This window comes from Petaurus breviceps, unplaced genomic scaffold, assembly GCF_028583685.1.
Source record: "Petaurus breviceps papuanus isolate PSGF00001 unplaced genomic scaffold, PetGlider_PUasm1.0 173, whole genome shotgun sequence".
NCBI lineage: Eukaryota > Metazoa > Chordata > Mammalia > Diprotodontia > Petauridae > Petaurus > Petaurus breviceps.
The window spans coordinates 31,542,027-31,568,937 of NW_027185759.1; the positions used below are offsets into that span (position 1 = coordinate 31,542,027).

At 39.1% G+C, this 26,911-nt stretch overlaps 1 pseudogene; it reads right to left on the reverse strand.

The window, feature by feature from the left end:
- Positions 1 to 9,503: 9,503 nt before the first annotated feature.
- Positions 9,504 to 11,917, reverse strand: LOC138157884 (ras-related C3 botulinum toxin substrate 1 pseudogene; annotated as a pseudogene).
- Positions 11,918 to 26,911: the final 14,994 nt, after the last annotated feature.

Consider the following 26,911-nt stretch of genomic DNA (forward strand, 5'->3'; position numbering starts at 1 on the left):
CTCCCATAGTCTTAAAGAAAACACTGAACAATACTGGAAGACATGGGGTAAACTTTACTCTCCATTTCTGTCATCACAACAAAGTCCCTCTTACACATATTTTAGAAAAGTTGGGGTCAGAGCAGAGAAATACATTGCTTAAGGTCATTAGTGAAGTCAAGATTCAAATTCAGTCCTTCTGACTCCCTATCCAGGTCTTCTTCTGATGCACTTTGTTGCAGTGGTGGTGGGGTCACTGAAAAATGTCCTCTTGCTTCTATTTAGGAGATTTCCTTAGGACTAGAAATGACACTATCTTCCCAGACTGATCCAGAGGGTTTTTTTTCTTTTTGGTTATACAGTTACACACTAACTCTTTTTCATTTATAGCTTAGAAATGAAACTTCATAAAAAACCCAAGTAAGTTTGAATTCAGTTTTCTTTTTCAGCCTTGAATCTCTAATGCTCAGGAGATGATTGTCGCCACTTTTAAAAGCTGCTGAAAGAGGCCCTTTGTCAGGTAATGATTCAGCTAGCCTCCTTTCATGTTCTTTCCTACATGTGGTTATGACAGCCGCCCACTTGATTCCAAACAGACTTTACAAAGCTGCTGTAACTCTTTCCTGAGGAATAAGAAGGCTTTTCATTGCTACAATCAGAGTAAAGGGCATCTGATGCCCAAAGTCCCTGCCTCAAAGCTAGAACATGTGACTAGGAATCAGGACACCTGAGTTCCAGCTTAGATTCTGACTCAAATTAGTTGCATGACCTTGGGCAAGTCACTTACTTCTATGGGTCTCAGTTTCCACTCCAAATCCCGTGATCCTATGAACGCCATGCATTATGCATGGAGACTTTCAGGAAGACATTTCCAGAAGTATCCTGATCTCCTTTACAGCTTTCCTCTCAGGTGATGATGGCTCACTGGATAAAGCACTGGCCCGGAGTTATGAAGATTTGGGTTCAAATCTAGCCTCAGACACTAGCCGTATAATCCTGGGAAAGTGACTATGTGCCTCAGTTTCCTCAATTGTGAAATGGCAATATTAATAGCACCTATCTCGAAGGATTATTGTGATGATCAATTGAGACAATAATTGTAAGGTGCCTGGTGCAAATTAGGCATTGAATAAGCAAATGTTTGTTTCTTTCCTTCATTTAATGTCTCTGAGACTCCATTTTCTCATCAGCAAAATGGATCCTTCTTTTAATAATAGCTGTAGTACTTGCTTAATGGGCTTGTGAGGCTCAAAGGAGATCATATGGGAAAGCCTATGTAAATATCAGTTAAAGTTTGGCTCCAAAGAAGGAATCGAAGAAGGTGCCTCTTTTGACTTCTTTGAAAAGCTGGGGGCTTATGCATGTGGAACAAGGCATGGAATGCATGACTTTCAAAATATAATTTTAGTTTTACTGAACTTTTTTTCTTTCTTTTTTGTTCTTTGTTATAAGAGATGTTTCTCTGGGGATAAATAGGAAGAAGGGTTACATTTTAAAATATAGGCAATGTAAAAAACAACATTTTTGATTTTAGTATTTTATCTCCCCTCAATTGCATGTAGAAATAATTTTCAAATTTCATTTTTAAAGTTGAGTTCCTAATTCTCTCTCTCTCCCTCCCTCTCCACCTCCCTTATTGAGAAGGCAAGCAATTTGATATAGGAAAAAAAAACATTTTTAGAGGAAAGTTAAAATAATTTGGGAAGTAGGAAGAGTGTGGCAAGAGGAAGTCAAAGGACATTAATATTTAATGTTTTTCTCCCCATGTAAAGAGTGGGAGGAATAGAACAAATTGCTACTCTTTCTATTCTCTCTTCCAATTATATCATCAAATAAATGCAATGCATTTTGAAAAAATATATCAGTTCTTAGGGAAAAGATCTGAACCTCATTCACCTTTAGGAAGAAACAACCGCAGGAAGAGGTGGTGAGTGATAGTATTGAGCCCACTGGATGTGGAGTGAGGAAGGTCTGGGTTCAAATCCTAGATCAAATATGCCCTATTTATGAAACCCCAGGCAAATCACTTTGCCTGAGTGCCACTGGACCCAGATGGTTCCAGGGGAGAAAGTGAGGCTGGTGACTTTGCACAACCCTGCCTCACTTAAATCTAATTCACTTGCAAGTCATGGCATCATCTTCTGGATGTCATGGTCCTATTTGAGAACAAAGGACAAACATTAACCTCCCAGTGCCTTTGGAGTCTGCCATAATGGCATCTGACCTATTCAACCCTCTGAAAGAAGCATATAAGCTGTGCTTGGAGATGTCCCTCTACCTGTTGTACTTTGAATTGCCTCATTACTTCTGGGTCTTAGTTTCTTTCTTTGAGAAAGGAACAAATTCACTTATATCAAGAGAGAATATAATTGTGAATTGTTTCCAAGTATGTTTGGTTCACAATTCTAGCCAACCTGCAAGACTGGCATTCCTTCCTCTCTCCTGAGTGGCTTTGCCAATGTTACCCCTTCAGATCATCTCTTTGCCTTTTATTCTCATTTATTTCTCCCCAGATCTCTCCATATCTCAGAGTTCTCTTAGTTGGGAGAGCACAAGAATCCTAATGTCTTCAGAGCTTGAATTTCCACATAGTCACATTTTTATGGAAAGATAGGGATAGAAGATGGAGAATAGACTACAAATTCACTAATGCAGCACTTCCAAGATGAGGAAATTCCCTCTAACAATGCAGGAAGGGACCTTCTCTTCAGTTTCTTTTCTTAAAATTGCTGAGAACACCGAATGGTTAAGTGACTGGCCCATAACACAGTCAATATATGTCAGAGGAGAGAGTTGAACCAATGATATGCTAGTACATGTTTAACAGACTCTCCATTTTTTTTAAAAGGACACATAACAAACCTTTGCATTTAATCTGAATTATTAATATATTTTTCATCACTTTCTTAAGTCTAGACAATCAATAGAACAATAAATCCTAGCCTGATTCACAGTGTTTTCCAATTTCTGGGGTGTAAATATTCCCGGTGGAAGTTTGACAATCTGTTTCTTCTAAGCCAGTTGAACTGGCTCCACCATGCCCTTGTCTTGAACCTAGGCTTTCTTGACTTTGAAGTCAGTCTTACATCTACTATTCCAGGATGCGTCTCATTTCTATGGAAACTGAACCCCAAGTAGAAGCATTGACTAGAGGGCATTTCTTTTAGGACTTTTTTTCTGGTCTTTATTGGTGCTGCCTTGATTCCTCTTAGCCCCTGGACCTGTCATCATGTAGTAACACTCCAAACCAGTAGGTGTCCTTAAGAATAAGTCAACGCACATGAACAAACATTTATTATTCACCTATTGCAAAGTTGTTTATGTATGTTTAAGTTGTTACATATGTGTTAGCTATTTATTATTATTTTCATCATGATCATTATCATCATCAGAATTATGATGATGCTGATGCTTAAGATGATGATGATGACATTGACGATGATGACTGGGGTAGAGAGCAGAGTGCTGGACTTGGAGTCAGGAAGATTTGGTTTCCCATTCCACCCTTTGTCATGTATAGTGCTTTATTATTAATACTCTGCTGCTTATTTGTGCTGACCATATATCTTTCCTTGAGGTGACCCACAATGATGACTCTTTGGAGATTGTGGTATTGCATAATTCACAGACATATGATATCACCTCAGGGTCGTGGGAACGTGAATCTGGAGCTAGAAGGAACCGCAGAAGCCACTGAGCTCAACCCCCTTATTTTTCAAATGAGGGAGCTGAGACACAGACAGGTGAAGGGGCTTGCTCAAGATCTTGTAGTTAAAAAATGTCTGAGTTAAGTTTTGAACCCAAATCTTCCTGATTTTTAAGTTGATTTTAAGTTCATCACTATCTCCTTTTTCTCACCAGAAGAATGCTGGTGTTTAAAATTGGTTTTGTTTGTTTCTTTCAGGGAAAATCTCAGAATCACTGAAAGCCATTGAAAGTCAGTCCATTTCCTAACTACACTTCAACCTGATTTCTTCCTACCTGTTAATTTTGGGTCTAGACCTAGGAAGACTGAAGGGGAGGGACAAGGTCAGCAGCCTTTGTTCCTCCAGCATTCTGACTGCCTCTGCAAAGTACACTCTCATACATGTACATACACACTCATCTAACCCTGTTTGCCTCTGTTTCCTCATCTGTAAAATGAGCTGGAGAAGGAAATGGCAAACTTCTCCAGTATCTCTGCCAAGAAAACATTAAATGGGGTCATGAAGAGTGGAACATGGCTGAAATGACTGAAAACGACAACACATTTTTTTTAAACAATAAATCATAAATAACTGAATTGAAGAAAAGGAAGAGAACCGAGTGAAACTTTCCACCTTAATGTCCACTTGGGCCTAAAGGTGTGGGCTTTTTCTCCACTAATTTTTCACCTGTACTCTGCTGCCCCCACCACAACAAAAATATAGTTCTTGGATGAATTTCATCAATTCCTTCCTCCAAAATAGACTTTATTTGCTCAGGGCACCATACTAAGTAGGGTATGGAACAAATCACACAGTCATTTTTCTTGCCCTTTGGGGTTCACAAGCTAGAACAGACAAGTCTCACAAAGAGAAACTACAGGCAGTTGAGATGCAAATATTGAACAAAAGCATAATGAGATCAGAATAAATATTTCTACTGTACATAAGCCAAAGATGAAAGCACTCCTGAGCACTGGGAGGAAAGAGGATTTGTAGGTATCGTGTTTAGACAGCATGGCACTAGAGACAACTCCCCCTTTAGTTTAGTTCATCTAAATGGGATTCAGGGAGATAGTCCAGGAACTACTTGAAAAATGAAACAAGGATGGTCTGATTGGTGTATGGGAGAAGAGAGTCCCAGGCTCATCTTCCAAAAAAGCTGGAGGTGAGGATGGGGTGATTAGATATAGGGAATGAAAGGCAACAGGGAAGGGGATAGAGGAAGGATGTCAGAGTACAGAAGGAGAAAAGAAAAGTAAGGCAAGATAGAGATGGGAATTGGGTCTGGGATTCTTTGGCATAAAGAATTCCCAGAGGGGGGGAAATCTGTCCACCAATGCAAGTTGGCACCTTCTCTGAAACTTAGACACTTAGTACTTTGAGGGTTAAGTGACTTGCCCAAGGTCACATCATCAGTATGTGTCAGATCTTTTTTAAAATCTTATTTATTTTATTTTGAACTTAAGACACAAAACAAGCAATTCCATAAGATAGTAGAATAGGGAAAAAAGCTGATTGTACCCGAAACTGTGAATCTATTATGTGCAATTTACTATTCCTTTTAAATAAACAATAAAGTTGTCATGTAATTTCCCCCCCTTTTTTCTCAGATCTTCCTGGCTTCCAGGCCTACTCTATCAAGCCACAGCTTGAAAAATAAGCTGGTATATTTATTTTCATGGAAAACAACAGGATCCTAACCTAAAATTGGTAGTCAGGATACACCGATAGAAGTCATAGCTATAAGATGCAGACAATTTTGACTAGTACAGCAGATATTGATTGACTCTGATCAGTGATCAAATATTTGCTGGATTGTATTGAGTTTGGATCTGTTTGAAGCAGCTGGTGACACAGTAGATCTAGGTCTGGACATGGAGTTCTGTTTCAGGTACTTATACAGATACTGTGTGAAGCCAGGCAAGACACTTAACTCCCTCAGTCTCAGTTTCCTCATCTGTTGGATGGGGATAGTAATAGCACTGTTGTGGAAAGGGCCAAAAAAGATAAGAATAACTCACACTTATATAGCACTTTAAGTTTTGCAAAGCACTGTACATGTATTCTCTTCAATGATTATCTTCATTTTACAGATAAGGAAACTGAACCTCAAAGACATCAGGTGATGTACCAGGAGCCACACAGTCACTAAGAGCAGAGCTCAAACCCAAGTTTCCAGATTCCAGGTCCAGTGCTTTGCCCACAACCCCACATACATGGTGATGTCAAGTAGTATCTTCCACAATGGGGAAAGCTAGAACAAAAATCCCTGGATATATTCTGGGAGCCCTGTCATCTTTCATTCAGGTCTTTTTCTGTGGACAGTCAGAGCTCTCCACCCTCAGGCACCTACCTACAAATGAGTGAACTGAAAACCCTCGACTTCCCTCAACCAAGTAAAAGGCTATGACATCTGGCAGGCAGCAGAGGAGCCTAAAGACTCATCTCAAATGACCTTTGCTTTCAACTCTGTGTAACTCTGCCCTTTCCTGGCTTTGGGATGAAGGTACCTTATGATCACCCCATTGAGGGACCATGGGCCATGCAACAACTGCTGCAGAGTTTTAGTCTTGTATCCTAATACTATTAAAACCTCATCAATACTATACAAAGAATAGATTTGCTGGTTCACTAAAAACCATGAAGCTTGACTTTCAGGGTATGGAAATCCCAGTTAGGTAGTATGTACCATGCCCTACTGTATAAGGAAGAAACTAATACATTCAGGACATTAGCCTCTGTTTATTTCTTCCCTGATGAATAGGGGTTGTTTGCCATTTAAATTCAACAGGAATAAAACCCTTCAGCTGCTCAACTTTGTTCTCTCTCCGGGGAACAAGATAGTCTATGGCCAGAGGCCAGGTTGGCTCCGACTTTGCATTTTGAGTACCTCTGAGACACACAAATCCTGAACAAAATAAGCAAAAGCCATACTCCGTGAGCATCTCAGCCCTAGACAGACACCACATAAACACTTAGATTTAATGGTAGGTAAGAAGACAGGAAAGGGAGGAGAGAAAATTTGTCTGGAATGTTAAGCTATTGCTTTACATAGTGATGTGCTATGTGACCAGATTAGTTACTTCCCCATTCTGTATGATTTCCACCACCAGAAGAGTAAAGCTCATCCTTCTTGTCATTTGCCATTAAACTAGGTCTATGTTTTCATTGACATGGTGAACACTAAGATGAGAAATTCTCTCCACCAACACAGGCTGGCACTTTTTCTGTAACTTGGAATCTTAGAGAGAGGGCAGCATGTGCCAGAGGTGGGGTAGGGTCCCAGATCTTCTTGGCTTTGAGTCCTGCTATGTGCCCACTATGCTAGGATTCCTCTTTTCACATCTTTTTTTGTTGTTGTTTAGTTGTTTTCAGTCATGTCTGTCTCTTTGTGACTCCATTTGGTGTTTCTTAGCAAAGATGCTGGAGTGGTTTGCCATTTCCTTCTCCAGCTCATTTTACAGATGAAGAAACTGAGGCAAATAGGACTAAATGACTTGTTCAGGGTCACACAGCTAGTAGGTATCTGAGGCTGCTTTTCCTGATTTCAGTTAGCCACTCTATCCACTGTACCACCTAGCTGCCCTCTTTATACCTTATTGACATCTATATACCCTCTTGAGATAAAAAAAGAATGGATCTCAGTAGAAGTCACACAGGATGAGCAGATGTGGTCATGATTGGAGGGAACTTGTGTAGATGAGGTCACATGCCTATCAAGGACTAGAAGAATCAGGTAGAATGAGGCCACTCAGGTATGCAGTTGTCCTAATTAACTTGGATGTATCACAGAGCAGATAGGATTCTTTACTTGAATCTCAGGCTGGAGCAACCACTTTTGATAAAAAATAAATGGATTATTCCCATCATCAAAGCTTTGTCATTCCTCCCAATATGGACAGGCAGAACCTTGAAGCCATTGATGCTTCCTTGGGCAGCATTCCTCATGCTTCTTTCTACACAATACCTTATACATTCCCTTTCTTCATCGCCATCCCCTATGAGAAAGTCCCCAATCCAAGCCATGAGCAACTTTTACATGGGACCTTTATAACTTTCTCCCTAGATTCTTTACCCCCAGTCTTAGATTTTTCAGTCATTGATGATAATGGTGATGACTGTGGACAAACCAGAGAATGGAAAACATGCTGTCAGCCTGCTGGGAGACTATTGCAGTAGTCCATTTTGGTGTGACTTAGAATCAACGTAACTTAGTAACCAGTTTCATTTGAGAAGAGTGGGTAAGGGAGGACCCAAAGAGAATTCCAAGGTTTCAAAGATGGCATACTGGGTAAGTGTTGATGAGACCTGGAGATGTTTGAAGGCTGAAGAGAAGGAGCCAAAGGACAAGGGAGAGATTGAGGTTACATGAGGAAGAAGGACCAAAAACAAAGAACTAAATAAGACAGGAAAGACTAAGATCAAGGGCATAAACTTAAGAAGTACTGACTTTGACAAGGAAAAAAAAATGGCTGATGATGTTAAGAAGAAGGTACTGTATTTGGAAAAAAAATCTTTGTATCAAGTTTTTCAGATAAGGTTTTGGTGCAGAAAATCTATAGAAAAATAATAGACACACACATATGTATATATATATATATACACACACACACACACACACACACACACACATTCATATATAGGAACAAAAGCCATTGCCCAATATATATGATCAAAGGATATGTATGTGCAGACAGTTTTCAAAAGAAAAAAGTACAAATTGTTATCCATATGAAAGAATGTTCCAAATCACTAAATATAAGAGAAATGAACATCAAAACAATTTTTCCCAGTTGATAAATGGTCAAAGTATATGAACAGGCAGTTTTCAGAGGAAGAAATCAAAGCTATCTATAGTCATATGAAAAAAATGCTCTAAATCTCTATTGATTAGAGAAATACTAATCAAAACAACTATGAGGGACCACATCACACCTATCAGATTGTATAACATGGCAAAACAGAAAGATTATAAATGTTGGAGAAGATGTGGGAAAATTGGAGCACTAATGCATTGTTGGCAGAATTGTGAACTACTCTAACCAGTCTGGAGAGCAATTTGGAGCTATTCCCAAATGACTATAAAATTGTGCATATTGACCCAGCAATACTACCTCTAAAGTATGTATCCCAAAGAGGTCATAAAAATGGGAAAATGACCCACATGGTCAAAAATATTTTTGGCAGCTCTTTTTGTGGTGGCAAAGAATTGGAAATTGAGGGGATGGCCATCAATTGGGGAATGGCTGAACAAGTTGTCGTGTATGAATGTAATGGAATACTATCGTGCTATAAGAAATAATGAACAGGCAGATTTCAGAAAAACCTGGAAAGACTTATGTAAACTGATGCTGGGTGAAATGAGCAGAACCAAGGGAGTATTGTACACAGTAACAGCAACATTGTGCGATAACCAGCTTTGACAGACTTAGCTCTTCTCAGCAAGGCAAAGATCTAAGACAGCTCCAAGAGATTCATGATGGAAAATGTTATCCACATCCAGAGAAAGAACTTTGGAGTCTGAGTGCAGATGGAAGCACACTATTTGTTCTCCTTTTCTTTTGTGTTTTTGTTTCTTCTTTCTCATGGTTCCTCCCATTAGTTGTAATTCTTCTTTACATCATGACTAATGTGAAAAAAAATGTTTAATATGAATGTATAAATAGAGCTTATTTCAGATTGCATGCCATCTTGGGGAGGGGGAGAAAATTTAAAACTCAAAATCTTTTGGAAGTACCATTGAAAACTAAAAATAAATATTTTTTTTGTTTTTTTTTTTAAATGGCACATTGGAACATTTATTAGAGACCATTCACAAAATTCTCAAAAATGCAAGCATTACCAGTAACGTGATTCAAGGATTTATTAAGTCATGCATGCAAAACACACTACTAATTGCATTAGCCAAAGATCAACGTAAAACACTCCACAATTTTGCAATTTTTGCATCTTCAAAATTTTGTTCTAGTGGTTGAAAGGTTGTAGTTCAGGATTGTGTATTCTTGTAGTGTTTAGGATGTATAGAACATTGTTAGCATTAACACTAAGATGACAGAACCTCACAGGCCCGAGGTCATGTTACTAGGAAAAGCAATAGAAAGCCTGTGTACATGTAAGTGAGGTCAAGAACAGGGTCAACATTAGTAGTGTTACAGTGTTGATAACCTGGAAAAACAGTGATGTTTAAGAAGGTTCATATTTTAATAGGTAAAGTATATTTTTTTAAAAAAAGGTTTTTAGAGCTGCATCACATGATTTGTACACCTAGTTACTAGAAGACTAAAGAAAGCATGTAGTAGTTTGAACAAAGGTAACATGAAAAGAATGTACTTTTTCTAAACTACAAAAACGCAATGTTCTAATACACAATCAGAAAGATTTTAAAATACAAGTAGAGTAATATTGCTCAGTAAGAAAGGGTTTGATGAAAAAAAGCATTTACTAAGTTCACAACTGTGGGAAAGACCAGTTCAGAGTTGTATTAAATAAATGCCCTACTTGGGGGGAGGGAAAAAGAAGAAAAAGGAAAAGCTTAGAATCAAAACACTTACCTAGAACATCAACCTTTCTTATCTACTGCATTTGACAGATGTTAATTGTTCTGTTCTTTAAACTTTTTTACCCATGACAAATTTTATTCAAGTTTTCCACTTTTCCATATACAATGTAGTGTAAATTAAATCCTAGGTTCCAGAGTATGTCAAAATACTATCTTTACTCCTTGGTGAAACCAAATATTTCAAATAATCCAACCCAAAACATTGCTTAAAGAGGAGAACTCTCCATTAACAAAACCATACACACACACACACACACACACACACACACACAGGACTTCTGTTTGAAATCACAGCAAGAGCTTGATTTTTGAAAGAATCTTTACTAGTGAAAGCAAAAGATTGATCCAAAGACCATTGTTTTGTTATACCACATTCCATTATGATATATTGTACAATGTTATATAATGAACGTGGGCTGATAAATTATTCAATGCATTGTACATTTTTACTAAGTATACTGTACTGTTTTACATATCTGAACAATGAGTTGGAAAGTGTTTTTGCATTTCCTACTATCAGAAATTAAGGTCTTCTTAAAGATAAAGGTTTTAAAACACAGTTTAGTGCTTAGTGTTCATAGCACAACAATGCAACTTAGTTCAGTGAATATTTTGGCAACACAATCTGAGCAAGAACAGAGTTTTTGAAAAATAAGGCTTTAAGTAGGTTTGTTTTTTTAGGATTTAGTTGCGATAGAAAGTGAAAAAAATCATTCTCTATCACTTTAAACAAAACCATGAAATTATTGATTGATTCAGAAGGTTTTATGGAGAGAAACACACACTTGTCATTGAGTGAATGCTCCACTGTTGAAGCAAAGCTTACAAAGCTTCAAAGGGGAATAGGGTAGGACTGTCACATTTCCAGCCGCAGACATTCAGTCTCTTTAACGCTTTTGGGCAGGGGGTGGGTAAGGAACCGCTCGAACCGCTTCATCAAACACTGTCCTGAGGCCTTGCTGTGTGAGCGCTGAACATTCCAGGTATGTTACAACACCGATCTCCATTGCCATAGCTGAGCCCTGTGGGTAGGTAATTGGAGTCAGTTTCTTCGCCTTCGGTTTTTCAATTGTGTGTTTATCATCTCTAAGGTCAAGTTTGGTGCCCACTAGGATTATGGGAGTGTCAGGACGATGGTGTCGCACTTCAGGGTACCACTTTGCACGGACATTTTCAAATGATGCAGGACTCACAAGGGAAAAGCAAATTAAGAACAAACACGTCTGTTTGCGGATAGGATACGGGACGTAATCCGTCAAAGTCTTCTCCGCCTGAGGTATCCCATAAACCCAAATCCACAGGTTTCCCGTCCACCGTAACACTGAGATAATAGTTGTCAACTACGAAAGGGACGAATTCTTTAGGAAAGCAAAGGGTCTCATAACTGATCAGCAGGCAAGTTTTACCTGAAACTGGGTCCCCTATCACCATGCACTTCACCGCCGGCATCTGGGCGTCTCCCGGGTCTTCGGAGGAGGAGGTGGAGGCGGCAGCTGCCGAGGCTGCCCGGGAGCAGAAGCGGAGGACCGACGGGTTCAGAGCCGGATGGGTACTGACAAGGCTGGGGAAGAGCCCGGGAACAGCGGTACGTGGAGAGAAAGGGGGACGCGGACCTCAATCCACATCGACTCACCCCTTCGCCGACTAGACACCGATCTCAAGCATCAGCCACAGCCCAAAGCTGGAGGAAAACTGCAAAGAGGAAATGACCTCCCCCCCCCCTCCTTTGACCGCACCCTTCGGCCGCCCCAAATTACGGTTTTTTGTTTTTTAAAAAGGAAGTAAGCAAGCTTACTGACACTATTACTACCACCTAGGTTACCAATAGATGAATTCAGCAAAGTGGATTATTTTTTTAAAATCATAAATTAAAAAAGAATCAAAACAGCTCTAAGATAGTACCTCACATTCTGAAAATTGGCAAAGATGAAAAAAAGATGGGAATAGTCAATGTTAGAGGGACTGTAGGAAGATGGGGGACCGTCAACATGGAATGCAACGATCATGCATTGTTGGTGGAACTGAAAATCAGTAAAAAAAACAAACAAAAAAACCTCACAAAATTGGAAAGTAATTTGTAACTATGCAAATTATGTAACTAAAATGTCCACACCGTTACACCCATTGATTGCATTACGAGGTATACACCCTGAAAAGGTCATTGATAAAAAAGAAAAGTCCCCGTAGGCACCAAAATAATTCTAGCAGCAACATCCCCTTGTGGTAAGAGAACCAGACACAAAGTAGATGCCAGCAGCTGGGGAATGGCTAAACAAATGGTGGTATATGAATGTGATGGAGTGTTATTATGCTATAAGAAATGATGACTCTTATGAAGGCAAAAAAGGGTGGAACACTTACTTCTCTAAAATGGGGAGAATCATATTAGCACTACTTGTTGCACAGAGCTGTTGTGAGACAGGCTCATTATAAACTGTGGAACACAGTGTCAGTCAGGTCTGTAGCTTGTTTCCATCATCAGAAAAGTAAAGTTAGGAATTTTTCCTCCAGTCTACTGAGAAAATAATGACCTCATTCCTTTGTGGACCAGTTAGTTCTACTTCCCTGACTGGACTCCCAAATGCCACATCTACTCCTATTGAAAGGAGTGTAATTATTTTCATCCACAAAGGGGGTGTGAATGAATTAGCAAGAATTCATCATGTCTACTGGGAAAAAGAAAACAACTCCAAGCAATATTGCATGAGGTGACTGAGAGTAGACCATTTGGGTTTTAAAAAAAATGATAGTCACTAAAACTCAGCTTTTTCCCCTGCCTACAATACAATGTATTTTTCTTTCTTTCTTCTTTCTTTTTTTTGCTTTTTGGAGGACACTTGGGGTTAAGTGACTTGCCCAAAGTCACACACCTAGTAGGTATGTCAAGTGTCTGAGGTGGGATTTGAACTCGGGTCCTCCTGACTCCAGGGCCGGTGCTCTATTCACTGCGCCAGGTAGCAACCCCAATACAATGTATTTCTTCCATTGTAGAACCTGAGAAAGAAGTAAGAGTGATGCCTTTAAGTAGGGAAGCAGCATGGAATGTCTCTACAGTCAGAGGTCTAGGTTCATATAGTGCCTTTGACACTGCCTTTATGATCTTGGGCAAGTGACAACCTCCCTGAACTTTGGTGTTCTCATCTGTAAATTGAGTGAGTTGAATTAGATGACCTCTGAGATCCCCTTCAGATGTGGGTTTCAAGGACTGAATATTTGAGCCAGAGGGGACCTAAGAGAACAGCAGGCCAACTCTCTTCGAGGATCTTACACAGGAGGACACCAAGGATCAGCTGAGGGAAGGGGTGTGTCCAAAGTCCCATTGCCAGCCTGTGCCAGAAACGGGACTAGAACCCTCTGTCCACCCCAGGGATTGGCCCTGTCTTCGATCTTCCTCCTGTCCTTCCTGTCTTCCTTAGTTATAGTTCATTACCTTCAGCTCATTTGAAGCTTTCCTTTCCTGAATTTTTTTAAAAGAGCAATAGAGATGAATGGGGAAGTAGAATGGCATGACTTATTAAGAAGAAATAGTCCTGTAAGTCAGTCTAGTAACTGGAGGAGGAAAAGATCGCAAAGAGCAGTTGGTTGAGGACCAATAGAAACCATGTTGTCATGGCTGTATACTACCAATCACCTACCCAGAAGACGGAAATAGCTGAAGACTTCAGGATGTCTGACAGATGTTAAGTATTGAGGAATAATATCATAATGATAGGAGGCTTCACCTACCTAGACATCTGTTGGAGTTCACCTTGAGTGGCTGTTCCCCAGTGCCTGAAATGCTCTCCCTCCCGACCTTGGACTTTCAGAATTTCTGGCTTCCTTGAAGACTCAGACTAAATGCCACCTCCTCCTGAGGGCCTTTTCTGGTCCCCCATCCACCCACCCCAACTGGTGGTGGATGGAACCTTTTCCTCTAAGGTTACCTTTAGCTACTCTGTGTTTCTCTTCTATGTGCTTCTATTGAGGCACTCTCTCCAGTCCCTATTTATCTGCATGGCTCCCCCATTTGAATCTGATATTTCTGGTTTTGCCTTTCTTTGCACCCCCAGTGTTTAGAATAGTACCTGACACATAGTAGGCACTTCATAAATACTAGTGAATTGATTGATCTTTGTCAGTGGTAGGGAACCTGAGGCCTCTCCTTAATAAAAGGATTTGTTCTGTGAAGTTTGGATTCAGTCAAAGGGCCACTCTTGAGGACCTACAGGGCCATATGTGACCTCGAGGCTGCAGGTTCCCCACCCTTGATCAATGTCTTTATTCAAACTATTGATGACATGTTGAAAAGAGCTATGGGCAGACCCCTGGGACAATCCATTTTAAGTACATTGAAATTTAATTTGCAATATAGATATAGAAGAACTGTGATAATATCATGTAAAGTGCTGGTGATGTTGCCCCCTCAGTTAGAATCAAAATATGCTGCTTAGAAGATGTTTTTTGTCTTTTTTTCCCCAAGTGCCAATGGGCAGCATGACACAATAGTCTCAGATCAAGGAAAACCTGGGTTCAAGTCCCCTCCTCTAACACGCATTGTGTGACCCTGGGCAATGACTCTTTTGTGGAGAAGTTTCTGACTTGCATTGATGAAAGATATTTCTTCATCTACAAATTCCTTACATTAATAAAATTTCAGATCTAGTACCTGACACAGTGTCTAGTATGTGACAGATGATAAATAGTCGTTTGTTTATTGATTTGTTGATCACAGGTTCAATGTCATAGTCACGTTTCCCTCACTCTCCTTTCCTCTAATTATAAGTTTGTATTTTTACAACCCAGATGCTAGCAGTTCCAAATTAAAAGACCAATTATTCTTTCATGCCTTGCCTAGCTAAAAGCAGGCACTTAACTAGAGGCATCTATCAGCTGAGTCCCAAACAAGAAGTCAATGAACTCATTATGCAAATGATAAAAGAGCCTCCTAAAAAACAAGGAGGGTGAAGTTCAACCTTCACTCCCAGTGGAATACCAGTCTTGCTAAAGCCAATTCAAGGCTTAAAAGAAAAATAATCCTAGCTGATAATAACAAGCAGAAAAGCTTAGAAAACTTCCTGTTTTTCATCTGTCTAATCCTGATGCACCATCACTGGGTCCCAAAGGCTAGAATGCTTTCCCTCCCTAGCTTGGACATATTCATGTAGTTACACTGGATATGATTTTAGGAGAAACAGCCTTAATGAGAAGATTTGGACTCTCTGTTCTTATACTCTTCAGCTTGAGTATCCCACCACAGCAATTTGACTTCTTGGATCACATCCAGAACCTTCCCCAAAAGGGGGAGTACAGGGTCTTCGGTGACCAGGATGGCAGAGGCAGGGTCAAGTGGCTTGGCATGGGTAGCACACCACAGCCCTCCAGGGAGTCACGTGCAGGGAACAGCCATGGGAGAAGCTGTAATTTCCCCCATTTCGCCTCTTTCCAGAGCCAAAACTGCCTTGTATACTGCTTTCATCCTGATATATTCAGTGAGACCTGTTGTGGTCTTACTCCCACCTCCCTCCCCAACAACTTTGTGTTGATTTCATATGTATTTAGATCTGGATAGAAGATTATCATAGGATCATACAGCCAGAGCTTAGCCTTCTCGTTTTACAGGTGAGGAACCGGAGGTTTAGAAGATTAAATGAGCTGTTCAGGGCCACTCCTTACTTCCTCAAGCTTCACCACCTCCATGAAGCCATCTTAAGTTCTCCTCCCAACTCAATAGAGCAAAGACATTTTTCCATCCTGAAATTTCTTATAGCACTTTGCTCACATCTCCTCTGCACCTAACTCTCTCTTGTATTATGCTTATTGGTATACATGGGTCCTCTCTTCACAAATTAGGTTCTAACCTCAATAAGACCAGAGTCTATGCTTAGCACAATGCCTAATACCATAGTTGATGCTTAATGGGTCTATTGAATTAAAATGGCCAAGGCCATAAAACTAATTATTTGAATAATAATAATCCATATGTATAGGTAGTAGCTTTCCTTCACAAAATCTCACACCTATCCCTCATGGTTCAGAGAAGATAACTCTGGGGTCTCAAAGGCTACCACACTGGAAAACTTTCACATACAACATGACAAAAATGGCATGTCTGAGGACCAACTCAGGTAAGTCAAAGAGACTTGTTGTTAGAAGGATAACAATTGCATAGAAAAATACAAAGTGGATTTCAGTTTTGGGGAGCCCACCTCTTTCACCTGAGTTGAATGTGGTAGAGAGGCAAAGAGTACAGAGGGGGTCAGGAAACATAATGTTTTCCAATTGTCTATAAACATTAGCTCTCGGTTGGTTCTTTAGATGTGCACTCTTTATCATATGACAAATGAATGGACATCCTGTTGGAAAAACTGAATCATATCAATCCTAACATTTAAAAAAATTATAAATGAAAGCAGAAAATAAAGAAAGAAGGATGGATCATGGATTCTTCTTGGAGAAATAAGGGAGTTGTCAGAGTTGTTTTGATCTTGCATGCAGGGGTGGAAAGAACTCTTATTTAATGGAACATTTGGTCATCTCATATTTCAGTACTCATGATAAATGTTTGCAAAAAGACAACCATGAAAGCAATTGCAGCTTATGTGCCAACATCAACTGAAGAAAATGAAGAAGTAGAGAACGTCTATGAAGAACTTCAGGAGACCCTCCAAATTAAATCCACACAAACTTTCATCTGTGGTTCTTTTTTCATCTAAAGAGAGGTCAGGGGATAGAGGATAGAGGATATGCTGGAGACAAATATAAATGAGCAAGAACAATGGGATAAATTAACCCACAAAGCAGAAGAGCAGAGTAGAATGGATTAGAAATCACAATACAACAACGTATTACTTACAAGAAATACCCTTAAAACATAGATTCATAAAGGGTTAAATGAGGGACTAGAGCAGAATTGACTATTTCAGGCAAACCAGCATTTAGCACAGTGCCTAGTATATAGTAGGTGCTTAATACATCCTTATAAAAATCCTCAAAAAGCAAAAGTAAGAATATGTTTTGTTGAAAGAGATTAACAGGGAAACTACATTACATTTAAAGGCAATACAAGCAATGAAAGAATATGATTCATCTATTATTACTATGTAATAGAGGCATGGTATCTAAGCACTTAAAAGCTAATCAAATTAATATAATAGTAGGAGAGCCTAAGAGGAAACTAGGTGGTGCAATGGATGCTTATTTTCTGCTTGCTGTTTGTCCTTCATTCTCAAGAGGACCATGACATCAGGGAAGTGATGCCAGATCATGCAAGTGAATTGGATATAAGTGAGGAAGGGCTGTGCAAAGTTGCTGGCTTCACTTTCTCCTCTGGAGCCATTTGGGTCCAGTGGCTAGATATAAATCAGAACAATTGTAGATGACCCGGGATGCAGTTGGGGACCTTGGACTTTTCAAGCTAAGGTCTTTAACAGACTTAGAGTCAGGAATACTTAAGTTCAAATTTGGCCTCAGACACCAACTGTGTGACCTTGGGAAAGTCACTGTTTGCCACAGTTTTTTGTTGCTGCTGCTGTTGAGTCATTTCAGTCATGTCTAACTCTCCATGACCCTATTTGGGATTTTCTTGGCAAAGATAATAGACTGGTTTGCCATTTACTTTTTCAATTCATTTTGCAGATGTTTACAGAGGCAAACAGGGTTACGTGACTTGACTAGGGTCACATAACTACTAAGTGTCTGAAGTCAGATTTGAACTCATGAAGATGAGTCTTCCTGATTCTAAACTAGCTTCCTCAGTTTGTCACAGTTTTCTCATCTGTGAAATGAACTGGAGAAGGGCAAACAATTCTAGTATTTTTGCAAAAAAAACAAAACAAAACACACAAACCAAAATAAAACCTGAGGGGTCACAAAGAGTTGGACACAGATGAAAATGATTAAAGAACAACAAAGGGGACCCTAGATAAAGCTTATGAAAGTACAAACAAGAAAGAAGTTAAGCATATGGATAGAATTTTAGAAAAGTTAGATATGATTGATCTCAGGAGATTACTGAATGGGAATAAAAAGGAGTATACCTATATTTCAACTGTTTATGACACCATTGCAAAACTTGACCAGATGCTAGGGCATAAAAACCTCGTGAACAAATGGAGAAAAGCAGTAAATGAATTATTTACTACACCAGAACAACAAATCACAATTGATAAAGAGCCTTTGAAATAAGGAAGTGAAATTAAATGAAGACTAATTCGGTCCTAAAGATTTGTTGGAAGACTACCCAGTATAGCATGCCTGCATCAAAGAAGGCACTATGCTCTATGAGTGAAGCAGAATTGCAGTAGCTCAGAAGAAAAGTGAGATGCTAAAATTTAAAGACATTTCCACTCCAAAAGTTTATGTGGATTATTTGTGCTTGACCTGTGGTAGAGCCACAGTCAGACACACTGTATCTTGGTTCCAACATAGTGATATCATTTTGGTCCTCTTTGGGAATGAAGGACAATGACAACCAACCAACAGATCAACCAATTTATTTTGAGTATAGAAAATAAATATCTGTCCCATACTTGAAAAAAAAAAGAATTGTTGGGTGAACAAACAAATAAGACAAAAAATAGATCATTTCATCCCCCAAAATGGCAACAATAAAATGACATATCGAAATTTTTGTTACGGAGCCAAGTCATCTTTAAGGGGAAATTTATCTTCAAGTGCAATTATCCACAACAAAGAGAAGGAATAATGAATAAAAATGAAAACCTTTTTTTTTAACTAACAAGCTATTAGCTAATCTGATTAAAGGAAAGTGAAAATAAAATTGTCAGCATAAGGAATAAAAAAAGAGAATTCACAGCAAATTAAGAGGAAATAAAATGAAATTGTTTTCCCAATTATGTGGTAACAAAACTTAAAATTTAATAAAATGGGTGAATCTTAAAAAAATGTAAAATATCTTGATTAACTGAACAAGCAATAGAGAATTTAAATAATCCAAATTCAGCCAAAAAAGAATTTGCATCATGTATCAATAAACTTCCAAAGAAAAAACCCAGGACCAGATGGATTTATAAGTTAATTCTGTCAAAAGAAAAACCAATTCCAATTTTATATAAAATGTTTGCAAAAATAGGAGTGAGGACATTCTATCAAATTCATTCTAGTATAATGGAAGTATGGTTTTAATACCTATATTGATCAGTGAAGGGAGGGAATAAACACTTATTAAGCCCCTACTATGTGCCAGCCACTGTGTTAAGCACTTTACAGATATTATCTCATTGGATCTTCACAAAAATCCTATGAAGTAGGTGCTATTATGATCCCTATTTCATAGGTAAAGAAACTGAGGAAAACAGAGGTTATGTGACTTGTCTAGGGTCACCCAGCTAGTATCTGAGGCCAAATATAAACTGAGGTCTTCCTGACTGCAGTTCTAGCACTCTGTCTTCTTTATCACTTAACTGAGTGGTCTCAAGCTAATCAGAGAATGAAAACTATAAACCAATGTCCCTTATGGATATTGATGCAAAATGCTGAATAAATTATTAACAAAGAGACTTCAGCAACATTTTTTTTAAAAAAGATTATACCACATGACTAGGTTGAATTCTTATTGGGAACACATGGTTGGTTTAGCATCAGGAAAACTATAATCATAATCAATCACATTCATAATAAAAGCAATGAAAATAATATTATTATACCAATGTCACTTTAGAATATAAACTCATATAAAATCTTCTGATGAAAAATGTACAAGATTATGAACAATATTAACTCATAAAATAAGAAGAAACAAAAGATGCAAAAATAAATTTAAAAAAAGCTTTGGTAAACAAAGCCATCTCAAAGACATTTAAATATAAAACTGAAAGGAAAACAAACAATGGATTAAAATTAGAAAAGATCTTCAAATATTCCTATAAAAACACTCTTTCTGACATTAATTGCAGTGGAGTTACCATATAGATCCTCACAATATAATACAGAAGTCCTACTTGAGGAAGTAGGCACTGAAGAAAACAAAGATGGAGAAAGCAACTGGATCTGACCAGAAGAGGTTCATGCTGGAAATAATGCCATTAAAAAATTTGAATATATTTTTATGTCATATACTTATATGCATACACGCTATCTCCTCTGATAGAATGTAAACTCCTTGAGGGTAGATATTGCTTCATTTTTGGCTTTGTATACCCAAGGCCTGGCATATAGAATGCTTGTTGGTTGATTGATTTCCCCCCCAAATCATCTTACTAATATCTTTGAACACCTTTCCTTTCCCATCAATGAAAGGGGACCCCAAAAAGCATCTGTATAATATACCTTCTCCAGGTACAGTCCTAACAAACAATGTACATAAATGAATTCCCCTTTAACAATATTGACCTGTGTCTACTGGGCTGCTCTAGAGGCTTCCTAAAATGAGTCTTTAATATTCCAACTTTAAGGACCAAAATATGGATTCAAGGCACTGAAATTCACATAATATGTCCTTTTTCACCTAGAATAGTTCCCTGGAAGAGGGGGTTTGGTCTCTTTATATTCAATTCTACAAAAATATTAAGTTCCGAATATGAGCAAGGTGCAGGTGTATGGAAAATAACATGCCCTCAGCTGAGTGTAGGCATATATCATTTTATTACGCTTTGCTGCATTTATTTAAATGGAAAGTTTGTGGCAACCCTGCATCAGGCAAATCTCTTGGTGCCATTTTCCCAATAGCGTGTGCTTATGTCAATGTCTTTGTGTCAAATTTTGGTAATTCAATATTGCAAACTTTTTCATTATTATTATCTGTTACGGTGATCTGTGATCAGTGATTTTTGACATTACTATTGTAATTGTTTTGGGGCACCTTGAACCACACACATACAAGAGTGAAAACTTAATTGATAAATGCTGTGTGTGTTCTGACCACCCCATTTCTCTCCATCTCCTTGGGTCATCCTATTCCTGGAGACACAACAATATTAAGGCTAGGTCAATTAATTACCTTACAATGGCCTCTAAGTGTTCAAGTGAAAGGAAGAGTCAATCCATGCAGCTCACTTCATGTAGCTATCTTATTTTAAGAAATTGCTATAGCCACCCCAACCACCTTCAGGAACCACCTTTCTGATCAGTCAGCAACCATCAACATCAAGGCAAGACTCCATCAGCAAAAAATTTGCAACTCACTGAAATCTTAAATAATAGCTTTTTTCTTCTTCTTCTTTTTTTTTATGCAATGAAGTCTTTTTAACTAAGGTATATACATTGGGTTTGTTTAGATATAATTTTAATGCATAGTTAATAGACTATAGTGTAGTGTAAACATAACTTTTATATAACTTCTACTACAGTGGAGATAAAACATTTGAGTAACTCGCTTTATCACAGTGGTCTGGAAACTAACCAGTAATATTTCCGAGGTATGCCTGTAAAAACAATTACACGTATTGCTGTAAAACCCTATGAATGGGCCATGGACAATACCTTTTCCTACACAAGCCACAAATTCATCCATCCCCAGAAATGACCTCAATAACCATTTCTGAAGCCTTTCACCATTCCCCACAAGCAACACTACAAAAAAGTCTACAAGAAGGAATGGCAAAGACTCTTTTAGGAATGCAGTGTTTCATGCTCTATTTCAGATTTCATAGCCCTCATTATATTTTGATCAGCAGACCCAAATGAAGAAAAAGGCTCCCTGCCAGAGATGAACCAAAAATGGGATCAGCTTCCCAACACAAACCTCGTTTATTATGACTGGCTGACATCAGACCACCTACACAAATACCAGACACAGAGGGTACAAGTTTTTTGTGTTAATGAACTCTCTAGAGGTTTGCCAGAAAGGAGAGACAACTGCCTCTCAATCAAAAAGGACCAATTGGGAAAGATTTGAATATGCATTTTTTAATACAACCTTACCTGGTGGCTGACAAGCTTCCCACTGAAGGTAGGATTTGGAGGGAAAGATGGAAAGATTCTGTTTATAAGAAAGGTAAGCTTCTATTACCAAAATTATTAGGAAAATGCACATAGAATTTTAAAATGAACCATGACTTTAGTACTTAGATACATCTGTGGTCTCAACAATGGCATATGTCATCCAATGGTGAAGATTGTGACCCATCCATGCCTTTTATATCCCATGTAAATCTTGTCCATGTTCTCCCATAAATCGTTCTTTGGGGTCCAACCAACATGCTAGAGGCTATCCTTGAGATGTCTTGACATTGCTTGGATATCACTGGAATATCTGGGCTGTCCAAGGTACCTTAGCTACTAGCTACATGTCATACAATTGTCTCTGTGTTGCTTCTCTCCTACCATTATTGGTGGATAATGTGTTGTAGCCTATTCAGTGTTCCCTTGTGCCTGCCCATTGCCCTTTGGGTGACTCAACACTTTGGGGGAGAGATAGGAGACACCTGGAATTGTAATGTCAATAGTGTAGAGAGCTTCCAGTGAGGAAGTAAACTCGATAACATATTCTTAGAAAGTAGTTTGAAGCACTGAGGTTAAATGACTTAACCAGGGCCACACATCCTGTATGTGCCAGATGAAGAATTAGAACCCAGGCCTTCCTTCCTCCAAAGTCAGTCCTCATTCCATGATGCTTCTCCCAACTAACAAGTGAAAACATTTAAAGAAATGTGGTAGAGTCTAGTGTGCTACAATCATGTGGTACACTTGGAAAAGTTAAAAAGTCAGAAGTTTTGAGTTTAAATCCTGGCTTTGCCACTTACTACTGGTGTGACTTTGGGCTAATTACTTTGTCTCCCTTAGGCTCACTTTCATCACTCTTTAAATCAAGGCATAGAACTAGATAACCACAGAGGCCCCTTCCAACTCTAAGACTGTGAGATTTGATGAACATGGAAAGGCTCAAATTGTATTCTTGGTTTAGTCACCAATGCATGGGACTACAATTAAAGTATAGGATTGTCCTATGCCTCACCTTCCTAGCTATGAAATAAGCTTTCCCTTCATTTGTATCAGAAACCCCAAATGGGATCTGGGACTTGAAACCCAGGCTCTCTTGTTAGAGTACAGGCTTATCAAGAGTAGCTGATGTTTTTGTACCATTTTGTGAGATTTTCTAGACATCTCACATATACTGTATCATCTGAGCCTCATAACAACCCTACAGATATGGGATAGGGTGTTGGAAGGTTCTCACATCCCACTTCTGACACTTAATAACTGTGTGACTCCAGGCAAGTTATTTTGCCTCTCTAAGGCTCAGTTTCCTCATCTTTAAAATGAAGTGTTTGGATTATATGGATTCTAAGGTCCCTTCCAACTTTAAACCTATGATCTTATTATCATTGTCACCATTTTATATCTAAGGAAACTGAACCACAGACTGGTTGAATAATTTGTCCATAGATTTCTTCCCTGACTCCCAAATATGGCACTCTTACTGCTGTTGAGTCATTTTAGTCATGTTCATAACCCAATTTGGGGTTGTCTTGGCAAAGATACTGGAGACATTTGCCATTTTCTTCTTCAGCTCATTTTACAGAGTAGGAAACTGAGGCAGACAGGGTTAAATGACTTGCCCAGGGTCATATAGCTAGTAAGTGTCTGAGGCTGGATTTGAATTCAGAAGATGAGGCTTTCCAATTCCAAGCCCAGTGTTCTATCCACTTCACTACCTAGCTACACTCTTACTACTATATCCCATTGTGGTGGTGGTCATAATACAGTCAAATCATATAATGAATCTCCATACATGGTTACATTATTTGAATTTGCATTGCATATTTCCATTGAACTGGCCCCAATTACCATGTTTTATTTAATTACAACTTAGAATAGTGAAAAGTTGAATACATTTGACTACTTCAGCAGATTCATTATTCACACTAAGGAGGACCTAGGTATAAAAGTAATAATAATAACAATGCATTTGCATAGTGATTTATGCTTATTCAAATAATTTATATCTATTAACTTTTGAGTCTTACTATTCCCCTTTTACTAAAGAGGAATCTAAAACAGAGAAATTAAATAGCTTCGCCTAAGATCTTAGATTTAGACTTGGAAAAAGCCAACTGTCTCATTTTATACATAAGGGAATTAAAGCATAGTGGCCCAGGATGACACCACTGGTAAGGGTCTAAAGTAGGTCATGAGCTCTGCTCTCTCTGACTTCGGGTCCAGTTCCCTACCCATCATGGCAACTCTTTTGATTGTGATTGTGTGACTAGGAAGTGGGAGAGCTGGGAATCAGGCCTTTTCTTTTTGAGTCCAGGGCTCCCTCTATTGCACTGTGCCAATCAGAGTTACTCTGCCTCTGTGTTGTTGTGTTTTGTTCCCTAAGAGGACTGTGGTATCAGGGAAATGATGACATGACTTGCAGTTGACTTGGATTTGAGTGAAGGAGGGCTATGCAAGGTCACCAGCCTTACTTTCTCCTCCAAAGCCATCTGCATCCAGTGACCAGATATTCATTAGGATGCCTGGAGATGACCCAGGATGCAATGGGAGACCCTGGCCCTTTTAGGCTAAGGCCTTTTCAGGTGCTCACTTAGAGTGAGGTAACACCATTCAGTGAATAGGCCTCTGTAAGAGTGAACCATGTGCCTAAGATATGCCAAAGTTTTTGCTTGGGAAAAAGAAGCTTGAGATTTCTCAGGCTTTCTATCTGGAGGATTTCGGTGTGCATGTGGGGCAGGAGGGGATCATGAGGTCCGAAAGGCATTAAAGAAACAGTGAAATTCCAAAAGACTCCTAGGGATTATGTTTCTTTTCAAGCTCGGTACAGTCCCCATCCATATTTATAAAGTGATGGCCAGATCCTGCTTCATTCCTCAGAGGAAGTCTGGAGCCTTCCATTAACAACACACAGTTCTGAGGCCATTGCTGACTGTGGTCAGGGTGCATTAATGCCTATACACATGGGGCCTCACTGGATGTCAGTGCCTTTTTTTAAAAGGTGGACTGGATCCAGCCTACAAACGTTGCAAATGAAGCCCAAAGCAGATACACAAAGACCTACAAATAAACACCATTTGTATCAACAAACATAATCTGGGACCATCAGTCTTGCCAAGAAGGAATTTGCTTAAGGAGAGTTAGAATGAACATCCAATAACATGTCATCTTATCAGAGGGTCAGAGATGGAGAGCTGGAAGGGGGCTTAGTCTAGTCTTGGAGGGGGGAGGTGTTTCTTACCCTAGAATTTGCAACTTGGTTTTTGTTTGTTTTTAGTACTTAGAAAACTGTATTCCAATGAAAATTGGTTTCCTTTATAATCCTGTGTATTTTCCTTTTGTATTGAAAAACATTATTCTGAGGAGTCCAGAGTCCTTGCCAAGGGAGTCCATACACAAAAATGACTGAGAACCCCTGATCTTCTTTAACTCCTAATTTATAGAAAAGGGAACTGAAGCCAGTGTCATCAACTGAGGTGACTTGCCCCAGGTCTAGAAGCTTCTGTTGCTTCCTCTTACCTCTGTGATAAATAAGCCCTTCCCAGTCTTCCAACCCATCTTTCCAGATTAACTCCAAGTCTCCTTCTTGGACCTTCTACATTGCAGACAAATGTACCCACTTGTTCCCCATATTGTACTCCACATTATGTCTCCTACCTTCCTGCCCTTGCATGAGCTATCCAAACTTATAATACCTTCATCACCACTCACCCAGCCAGTAAAGTGTTTGAAACCAGATTTGAACTTAGATCTTCCTTATTCCAAGTCCAATGGTCTAGACTCTCTGCCATTTGTCTTCACTCCATTCTTACAATAGCTCTATAAGGTAAAGAAATTAGGTGTCACTTATTTCCCTTTAAGAGAAGAAGCTGAGGGTCAGAGAGGCTCAGTGACTTCCCCAAAGTCACACAGTTGCTCAGTGTTTGGTAGTCTTATCCAAGAATACTTGAGACTAGATGGCCTCTATGATTCTGTTAGTCTATTGTTACCTGCCAATATGGGTCCTACTTTTGTCTTTTGACCTGTAAATGAATTCTTTCATTCTTTGCATATTATGATAGCATTATCAGTATATTAATCCCCAGGTCTAGCGCTCTGTCTAGTTGCCCCTCAGAACCGCTAACACAAGGGTTACCTCAGTATTAAGTTTTACCTCCCCCACCTCCCTCAAAGAATCTGCTTCAAAAGACTCAAAGATATCTTTAGTGTGTAAAAAAAAATCCAGCTAAAATGAAAATAATCACAAAGAATCCATCCTTTTAATCAATAACAGATCTTCCTCCTCAGAGCCATATCTCCAAGGTCTTTGGTGTCTGTTCCCCCCAATAAGATGCAAAGGCATTATATAAACAGTCAGGAAAACAGGAAAACAAATGGGGACTCATTTGTAATACAACCAAAATATTTGTTTCACAAGTTTTAGTAACTACTGGAATCGGGTTTCCCAGCGGGTGTGAAAAGAAGAGGAGCTGAGAGAGAAGAGGAACGCAGCAGAGAGGGCGAAAGAAAAAGCCACAGAAAATCTGGGAGGGAGAAAGCAGACAGGATGAAATGTCCCCATGCTAAGAGAGGACCCGGACCTCCAAATGGAAATCTAGTCATTAGATTTCTCCTCACAAAGCAAGGTCTGCATAAAGCTTCTTGCTCATTCTTTCCTTGATGTTCTCAAAGCCAGCAGTGGGCCTTAGCAGGGTTTCAGCCCCTCTGTTCCTCTGGACCTCTCCCCTCCCCAACCCTGCCTTAGAGCCAGCTAGGGGACAGTGCTGGGCTTGAACAGCTTAAGTCTAGCCTCAGACATTTACTAGCTGTGTGA